This window comes from Hyperolius riggenbachi, chromosome 6 (genome assembly GCF_040937935.1).
Source record: "Hyperolius riggenbachi isolate aHypRig1 chromosome 6, aHypRig1.pri, whole genome shotgun sequence".
NCBI classification, from domain to species: Eukaryota; Metazoa; Chordata; class Amphibia; order Anura; family Hyperoliidae; genus Hyperolius; species Hyperolius riggenbachi.
The window spans coordinates 4,353,144-4,364,251 of NC_090651.1; positions in this window are offsets into that span (position 1 = coordinate 4,353,144).

Below are 11,108 nucleotides of genomic sequence, written 5' to 3' on the forward strand. Positions count from 1 at the left end.
CATAGGTTTCCAGTCCATTTAAAGAGACACTGAAGCGAAAAAAAATGACAATATTATGATTTGTATGTGTAGTACAGCTAAGAAATAAAACATTAAGATCAGATACATCAGTGTAATTGTTTCCAGTACAGGAAGAGTTGAGAAACTCCAGTTGTTATCTCTATGCAAACAAGCCATTAAGCTCTCCGACTAAGTTAGTTGTGGAGAGGGCTGTTATCTGACTTTTATTATCTCAACTGTTCCGGGACTATTTACTTTTCTTCTGCTAGAGGAGAGGTCATTAGTTCAGACTGCTCTAAAAGACTCATTTTGGATGCTGAGTGTTGTGTAATCTGCACATATTAGAGAATGATGCAATATTAGAAAACACACTATATACCTGAAAATAAAAGTATGAGAATATTTTCTTTGCTGCTAATCTTCTAGTAATTATTCATAGTACACAACCAATTCACTATATCATATATTTTTTTCGCTTCAGTGTCTCTTTAAACGCATGTCCTTTTTTCATGTGTGTTTCTATTGGATCAGAGATGATGGTGAGGGGAGGAGCAGGCAGTAGGCACTCCGCCTCTGTTTTGTGTCCACATGTTCTCTGTGTAGAGGGAGATCTGCTTTTTGTGTAGCCTTTCACTTCCCCTCCGTGTATCCGAGTCCGTGAAAAACCTGCAAATCCGGACTCCCCATTCAGTTTTTCAAAACGGATCCCGCGTGTGTGAAGACGGACGCTATTTTGACCATTGCTATTCGTGGCTCCGGTTTTGACCCAGGCCAAAGAACGGAGCCACAGATACGTTTTGTAAACAAGTGTGAACCGACCCTAATTGTTGAGGGGTGTGTAGCCACTTATTGAACACATCATACTGTTCTGGTACATCCTGGGTCTCTACAGGTCAGAAAATTGCCAATCCATCCAGGCTAAATCTGAAACAATGACAGCTCCTGCCTCCTGCGCTGTAGCACAGAGCCGCACCTGAGCCAGGGGCGTAGCAATAGGGGGTGCAGAAGTAGCGACCGCATCGGGGCCCTTGGGCCAGAGGGGCCCCAAAGGGCCCTCCCTTTAGCTACAGTATTAGCTCTCTATTGGTCTTGTGCTCATAATAATCAATTCTATAGATGAATTGAATAGTGGTAATCATTAACAAACTGTTCCCCATCCCCTTCTTGTTCCTCTGACACTGTAGTTGACATTGGCAGGTTTTGGTGCGCCGTATCTATTATGTATTATTATTATTATTATTATTTATTAGATTTATATAGCGCCAACATATTACGCAGCGCTGTACAATAAATAGGATTACAGACAATGATAACAGGGTTGACAGAACAATACAGGTAACGGACCATAGATACAACAATACAGGTAATAGCAATAAGATACACAACACAATGCAGATAATAGTACAATGCCAGATCATAAACTGGAATGGTAGTGGTAAAAAATTACCAGTTCCAAATTCTGGGTAAAGTGCACACAGTCAAGTATGATACACAAGGGGAGAGGGCCCTGCCAAAGGCTTACAATCTATGTATAGAGTGCTTGGGGGGGCCCCACTGTAAAACTTGCATCGGGGCCCTCAGCTCCTTAGCTACGCCACTGACCTGAGCCGTAGCAAGATGGAAATATGGAGGCCAGAATAGTCCTTAAAAAAGGCACCTGGTCTGGGGTGGTACAAGAAAGGGGGCTGCAGACTCCTCCCCCTCCCTCTCCTGGTCACTCAGGCATTATTCCCCTTTGTTAGACATTTTTGGTGAAGGACGTCACCCAGCGATCCCCTGAAAGTGACAGTACACATTTGTTAAAGAAAGCAGCAAAATGCAAAATGGAGTTTCTTTTAATATTCCCCTTAGCAGTGGCTTAGCTAAGGAGCTATGGGGCCCAGTGCGAGTTTTACATTGGGGCCCCCCAAACACTCTTTACTTAACAATTGATACGGCGCACCAAAACCTGTCAAGGACAGCACAGTGTCAGAGGTGCAGGAAGGGGATGGGGAACAGCTAGTTAATGATCACTATTATTCAAATCATCTATAGAAGTGATTATTACAAGCACAGGACCAATAAAGTGCTAATACTGTAGCTGAGTGAGGGCCCTACGGGGCCCAGGTGCTGTCGAGACCTCTGCAATGCCTATTGCTACGCCTCTGCCCCTAAAGCTAAGTACTCACGGGGGGACAATTGTAGCTGTCGCTGCACACGGGAGCGTGTGCGCGACAGTTCGGAGACAGTTCGGCGACAGCTCGTCGCCAAGTCCCTCTGCATCCACACTGCAGCAGAGGGATTAGCGATGCGGCGGAAGCTGTCGACGAGGTTCCCCCCCGCCGGAAGCTCCGTGTGCCGTGTGTGGGTAGCTGTCGTTAGCCCGCATACACATGCGGGGCTAGCGACAGTTCCGGTGAGGTTGCGGCGACGGCTGTAGCCGGCGATTGAACATGTCAATCGCCTGGCGACAGCTCCGACGGGCGACGGTTCGGGGCGCGCGCGTCATACACACGGGCGAAGGGTCGCCGCAACACACGCGTGCCACGTGGTTGCGGCGACGGCCGTACCTCGTGTGTATGAGCCTTTAGACCCTTCATCAAGCCTATGGTCTGGGTGACCAGATAGATGAGAGACTCAGGCTGATGCTGACTTTAGTTTTGTGATACGACTTCAGATAACTAATGAATAATGATCCTCCGTATATTATTCCCTCAACAACCAATCCGATTTCATCTTCCATTCATGGAGGGTCTCTTTACTACCACCTGTTGCCCAATCCTCACAAAGCAGCCACTGAGCTATAAAAGGACGTTCCTTACGTCAAACTCATCTTTGGGGGAGAAGAGTCCCAAGTCCCTGCGCTGAATTCCTGATCCAGGAAAATAAACCTCTCGTTACTGTTCAGCTTCTGTAGAACCTTTCTTCTTAGAATCCCTGAAGGACCTATAAAGGAAGATGTTACAGAAATTGAATTGTGCCGGCTGCATGGCGGTGATCTTAGTGTAAAACGATGGTAACTGATCCCTGGTGACCAATGTCTGGCTATATATAGCAGACCATCGACTGACCTCTTCCAGCGCACTCAGTATGCAGCGTCATTGTCCAAGCTAACGGCCATCGTGAGATCCGGTAACCATGTGACTGATGTGTGACCGAATGACCCCGCTACACTGACCGCGCTACACTGACCCTACAATTGACCCCGCCACATTGACCCTACACTGACCCCGCTACACTGACCCTGCACTGACCCTGCTACACTGACCCCGCCACACTGACCCAACACTGACCCTGCTACACTGACCCTGCTACACTGACCCAACACTGACCCTGCTACACTGACCCCGCCACACTGACCCAACACTGACCCTGCTACACTGACCCTGCTACTCTGACCCCGCCACACTGACACCCAACACTGACCCTGCTACACTGTCCCCGCCACACTGACCCCACTACACTGACCCCGCCACACAGACCCTGCACTGACCCCGCCACACTGACCCTGCACTGACCCTACACTGACCCTGCACTGACCCCGCTACACTGACCCTGCTACACTGACCCCGCCACACTGACCCAACACTGACCCTGCTACACTGACCCTGCACTGACCCCACTACACTGACACCACTACACTGACCCTGCACTGACCCTGCTACACTGTCCCCGCCACACTGACCCCACTACACTGACCCCGCCACACTGACCCTGCACTGACCCCGCCACACTGACCCTGCTACATTGACCCCGCTACACTGACCCTGCACTGACCGCGCTACACTGACCCAACACTGACCCCGCTACACTGACCCTGCACTGACCGCGCTACACTAACCCAACACTGACCCCGCTACACTGACCCCGCTACACTGACCCTGCACTGATCGCGCTACACTGACCACGCTACACTGACCCCGGTACACTGACCCCGCCACACTGACCCCACCACACTGACCCTGCACTGACCCCGCCACACTGACCCAACACTGACCCTGCTACACTGACCCTGCTACACTGTCCCCGCCACACTGACCCCACTACACTGACCCCGCCACACTGACCCTGCACTGACCCCGCACTGACCCTACACTGACCCTACACTGACCCTGCTACACTGACCCCGCCACACTGACCCTGCTACACTGACCCTGCACTGACCCCACTACACTGACACCACTACACTGACCCTGCACTGACCCTGCTACACTGTCCCCGCCACACTGACCCCACTACACTGACCCCGCCACACTGACCCTGCACTGACCCCGCCACACTGACCCTGCTACATTGACCCCGCTACACTGACCCTGCACTGACCACGCTACACTGACCCAACACTGACCCCGCTACACTGACCCTGCACTGACCGCGCTACACTAACCCAACACTGACCCCGCTACACTGACCCTGCACTGATCGCGCTACACTGACCACGCTACACTGACCCAACACTGACCCTGCTACACTGACCCTGCTACACTGACCCAACACTGACCCTGCTACACTGACCCCGCCACACTGACCCAACACTGACCCTGCTACACTGACCCTGCTACTCTGACCCCGCCACACTGACACCCAACACTGACCCTGCTACACTGTCCCCGCCACACTGACCCCACTACACTGACCCCACTACACTGACCCCGCCACATTGACCCTACACTGACCCCGCTACACTGACCCTGCACTGACCCTGCTACACTGACCCCGCCACACTGACCCAACACTGACCCTGCTACACTGACCCTGCTACACTGACCCAACACTGACCCTGCTACACTGACCCCGCCACACTGACCCAACACTGACCCTGCTACACTGACCCTGCTACTCTGACCCCGCCACACTGACACCCAACACTGACCCTGCTACACTGTCCCCGCCACACTGACCCCACTACACTGACCCCGCCACACAGACCCTGCACTGACCCCGCCACACTGACCCTGCACTGACCCTACACTGACCCTGCACTGACCCCGCTACACTGACCCTGCTACACTGACCCCGCCACACTGACCCAACACTGACCCTGCTACACTGACCCTGCACTGACCCCACTACACTGACACCACTACACTGACCCTGCACTGACCCTGCTACACTGTCCCCGCCACACTGACCCCACTACACTGACCCCGCCACACTGACCCTGCACTGACCCCGCCACACTGACCCTGCTACATTGACCCCGCTACACTGACCCTGCACTGACCGCGCTACACTGACCCAACACTGACCCCGCTACACTGACCCTGCACTGACCGCGCTACACTAACCCAACACTGACCCCGCTACACTGACCCCGCTACACTGACCCTGCACTGATCGCGCTACACTGACCACGCTACACTGACCCCGGTACACTGACCCCGCCACACTGACCCCACCACACTGACCCTGCACTGACCCCGCCACACTGACCCAACACTGACCCTGCTACACTGACCCTGCTACACTGTCCCCGCCACACTGACCCCACTACACTGACCCCGCCACACTGACCCTGCACTGACCCCGCACTGACCCTACACTGACCCTACACTGACCCTGCTACACTGACCCCGCCACACTGACCCTGCTACACTGACCCTGCACTGACCCCACTACACTGACACCACTACACTGACCCTGCACTGACCCTGCTACACTGTCCCCGCCACACTGACCCCACTACACTGACCCCGCCACACTGACCCTGCACTGACCCCGCCACACTGACCCTGCTACATTGACCCCGCTACACTGACCCTGCACTGACCACGCTACACTGACCCAACACTGACCCCGCTACACTGACCCTGCACTGACCGCGCTACACTAACCCAACACTGACCCCGCTACACTGACCCTGCACTGATCGCGCTACACTGACCACGCTACACTGACCCCGCTACACTGTCCCCGCCACACTGACCCCACTACACTGACCCCGCCACACTGACCATGCACTGACCCCGCCACACTGACCCTGCTACATTGACCCCGCTACACTGACCCTGCACTGACCGCGCTACACTGACCCAACACTGACCCCGCTACACTGACCCTGCACTGACCACGCTACACTAACCCAACACTGACCCCGCTACACTGACCCCGCTACACTGACCCTGCACTGATCGCGCTACACTGACCACGCTACACTGACCCCGCTACACTGACACCACTACACTGACCCTGCACTGACCCCGCCACACTGACCCCACTACACTGACCCCGCTACACTGACCCCGCTACACTGACCCTGCACTGATCGCGCTACACTGACCACGCTACACTGACCCCGCTACACTGACACCACTACACTGACCCTGCACTGACCCCGCCACACTGACCCCACTACACTGACCCCGCTACACTGACCCCGCTACACTGACCCTGCACTGATCGCGCTACACTGACCACGCTACACTGACCCCGCTACACTGACACCACTACACTGACCCTGCACTGACCCCGCCACACTGACCCCACTACACTGACCCCGCCACACTGACCCCGCCACACTGACCCCGCCACACTGACCCCGCCACACTGACCGCACTACACTGACCCAACACTGACCCCGCTACACTGACCTCGCTACACTGACCCCGCTACACCGTAACACATTGTGGCTGGAACCACATAGCGTATCTCACGGCAAGAAAGCCAATGACGCGGACATTATTATTCTACGTAGAACAATGGCTCATGGCTCTGTGGGAACTAATGGTCTCCTACCTCATTCACTACTCTTCCTAATATGTAACCTCACTATTATACTATACATTTGTTGTATATAATCACAGCAGAGAGAGAAGGTGGAAATACCACAATCTCTATTGTGTTCATGTTAAGTTTAAAGGGCCACTATAGTGAACAATTGTAAAATGTAAAATACAAGTAAACACGTACAAATAAGAAGTACATTTCTTCCAGAGTAAAATGAGCCATACATTACTTTTCTCCTATGTTGCTGTCACTTACAGTACGTAGTATAAATCTGACAGAACTGACATGGTCTTGGACTAGTCCATCTCTTCATGGGGGATTCTCAACATGGCATTTATTCTTTCTAAAGACACCCCTTGAAAAAGATTTATACAAAGATGCTGGCCAGCCTCCCTACTTGCTGCACACTTTTTGGGCAGATGGACGGAGCAACTGCCATTCACTAATTGCTTTTGAAAATAAAGAAAACCCTGAGAATGCCCCATGAGGAGATGGGCTAGCCCAAAACCTGTCGGCTCTGTCAGATTTTTACTACCTACTGTAAGTGACAGCAACATAGGAGAAAAGTAATGTAAAGTGTAAACGAAAAGCAGAACCCATCTGCAAGCCAAAGCACTCAATGAGTCATGTAATTTATCAAAAGTGAAACATATTTATTACATAAAAACACTTAGAAACCAATGTGTTAATAACCATACATATATAGGCATATAAAAAAGTTGTATTGTTCACTGTCTGAATGCCAACGCAGCTCATAGTAACAGCCTGATTATACTAGAGTTTCCTTTAAAGTTGTACATAAGATCTGCATCCAACATGTCTTTCATTACATAAGGACTGTGGCCATATAGCTTCAATGAAATCAAGCAAGGTTTCTCTGATGCTGATGTAAGAGACTTATGGATTATAGTAAATGTTCATGGGTGGCTGACTCCGGTGCAGACCAGAGTATCCTGCTGCCAATGTAAACCGGAGATGGGATGTTATATACGTTGAGGTAGATGTTCATAGATAGCTCACTCAGGTGCAGACCAGAATGTCCTGCTGCCAATGTAAACCTAGAGATCAGTTGTTATATGCGAGCCACAGATGTCCAATCATAGTATCCAAGTGCCAGGTGTATGGAAAGCTTCAATGGATAGATAACTCAAATCTGTACAAGCAGACTTAAAATCCATGGAAGCAATGCATCAGCATTCCAATTGCCTGCCTCATGACAAAAAACAGGCACATAATAATGGCGTACAAAAGCTTGAAATAGTCCAGCAGAATGTAAAGTTGTATTATAGCTACCAGTCCTGTGGTTATCTGGGCCCAGATACGTCCATGCGTCCGTGACAAAAAGTGTGGACGATCGAAGTAATCCGTGGGAAGGAAAACATCAGGCTGTAGGCTAGTGCTGATGAAGGCTGCAAGTCGACCGGTTTTGCCGGTGATCCGGCTCCTCAGGACTCCCAGACCGTAAGGGTGAATGCCCGTATGGTTGCCGGCGTTCTCCACGCCATAAGAAGGCGTTTCACCCGGAAGTGCGTCAGCCGCGCCTCAAACCGAGGCGTGGCTTCTTGCGTTCCAGGCAGCCCGTGCCAAGCGGAAGTCTACAAGCCGGCGCATGCCCAATACGCCATGCGGATATTCAGCCTGAGCGTGCACAGACATGACAGTTGGGGCAATCCATACGGGCGCATAGTGCGCCACCAAATGGTGCCCCTCTGTCTGCGCACTGGTAGCAGCATTCCCCAAAGGGCGGGACCAAGGGGTGCCCACACACTGCAAGCTAAAGGAAATAAATGGGAAAAATAGTTAAATAGAAATGAAAATAAAAGTAGAATAGGTGAAGAGAACAGAACAGATAAGATAAGAATGGTAATTAATGGCTCATTTTACTCTGGAAGAAATGTACTTCTTATTTGTATGTGTTTACTTGTATTTTACATTTTTTAATTTTCGGGATGATACGAATACAGAGACAGCAGATGGACAGGCAGGGATGTAGAATTAAGCTGGCCATACACTGGCCTGATTTCCCGCCAATCGACAGCAGATTTGATCACTGGGATCGAATCTGCTGTCAAATAGTTTGCGCTAAACGCACCCGACCGATTGATTTCCTCCTGATATCAATCGGTCCGTCGATCGCGCCGTGCAGGAAATTACTGTCGATCGCCCGCGGGTAGGGAAGGCGTCGCATGCGGCGTACGATTCGGGGCCTTTTGACGCAGGTATAAATTACCTGAGGCTAGCTCCCGGGCATCTCGTCCGTCACTGCTCCCGTCATGGCACCTCCGGCATCCTCGTATAACTTCCGCTGTCACTGGTGTGATAGTGTAAGTTATATGCCGGAGCCGGAGGTGCCACATGACGGGGACATCACGCCCGGAAGCCAGCCTCAGGTAATGTATGTATGGGGGACAGGTGGCAGCGGCAGCTCAGCAGATAGTGAATTGGTCTCAGGCTGAAATCGGTTCACGATCTGTTTGCAGTAAAGGCAGCCATACGATCCCTCTCTGATCAGATTTGATCAGGGAGGGATCTATCTGTTGGTCGATCTGATGGCAAATCGACCAGTGTTTGGCTACCTTAACCTCCTTAGTGGTAACCCCGTGTGTGACACGGGGTAAGCCGCCGGAGGGTGCCGCTCAGGCCCTGCTGGGCCGATTTACTTAATTTTTTTTTTTGCTGGACGCAGCTAGCACTTTGCTAGCTGCGCCAGCACCCCGATCGCCGCCGCCGCACGCCCGATCGCCGCTATCCGGTGCGGCGCGCGCCCCCCCCCCAGACCCCGAGCGCTGCCTGGCCAATCAGTGCCAGGCAGCGCCGAGTGGTGGATCGGTTCTCCCAATGACGTCCCGACGTCGCTGACGTCGGTGACGTCATTCCGCCCCGTCGCCATGGCGACGGGGGAAGCCCTCCAGGAAATCCCGTTCTTTGAACGGGATTTCCTGATCGCCTATCGCCGGAGGCGATCGGCGGGGCTGGGGGGATGCCGCTGAGCAGCGGCTATCATGTAGCGAGCCCTCGGCTCGCTACATGATTTTAAAAAAAAATTATTAAAAAAAAACTGCTGCGCTGCCCCCTGGCGGTATTTTTCATACCGCCAAGGGGGTTAATAGTGTAGAGAGGTCAGGGGCTGAGAGATAGATTTAAGTGTTATCAGCATAGAGTTGATACTGGCAGAGGTGCCTCTAGGGACCAGCTGATAAGCTAATTGCCTGGAGCGCAATTCTATCCAGGGGCGGGCTTCCAGGGGGAAAAAAAAAATACATGTACAGAGGAATTGCAAGCTGGTAAATGTACACAGCCTCGGACATTCCTACCATACAGGAGCTCGAACGGGGATAACCCGGTAGATTCCTGTGGCACCTCCCTGTATGCAAACAACAGATGAGGCAGGTATCGTTCCCAGTCCCCACCTTGCGACTCAACAAACGTGGTCAGCATTTGCTTCAGCGACCCGTTGAACCTTTCACACAGTCCATTGGTCTGCGGGTGGTAGGGACTGGAGACAATGTGTGTCATCTGTATCTTTTTGCACAGGGCCTCCATGAGTCTGGACATAAAAGTGATGCAGAAGAAAGGCTTTCCTCCTGCAGAGTCTGTAGAAAAAAACTCTGTCTGCTCTCACAATTGTAAAGACTGTATGTGGACAGCTGGATAAGGTTTTACACAGGGTGAAAAGTTTGACAGTCCCTAGACTGCAGGAGGGCTGCTTTCTGACTTGTGTGAGAGACCAGCAGGGACAGGAGTCCTATTACAGGCAAGTAGCCTCTGTGTGATGTAGCTGCAATACAGATAAGCTCTCTGCTCCACCTCAGGTTATTCTCAGTCTCTCTCCACTTCTCCTCTCCCTCTCATTCACCTTTGTTTCCCCCCTTCCCCTAGTGCTGGCTGTCTTCTTGTCTTACAGGAAAGCTAAATAAAAGTGCTTTTCTCGCCTCTCTCTGGAGAGTGTAATGGTTAAGGGCTCTGCCTCTGGCACGGGCGATCTGGGTGCAAATCTCGGCTCTTCCTACTCAGTAAGCCAGCACCTATTCAGTAGGAGACCTTGGGCAAGACTCCCTAACACCGATACTGCCTACTGAGTGATTCTTAGTGGCTGCAGCTCAAACAATTTGAGTCTGCCAGAAGAAAATCGCATCGATAATACTTTCGATCAATCCGGTGCTAAAATATATAAAAATTTACACAGAACATTTTTCAATTTGACACAGCGGTATAGTGGCGGTAGATAGGCGGCTCGTAGTATTGCACTGAACCACTACTGTAATATGATTATTTTCTGGTGAATTGCTGCTGCATTATGATTATTCTCCTGGGGGGACACTGGGGGTGGGGGGCATGGGGGCACCACAGGTTTTCTCGCCAGGAGTGACAAAATGGCCAGAGGCGCCCCTAGATACTGGAAA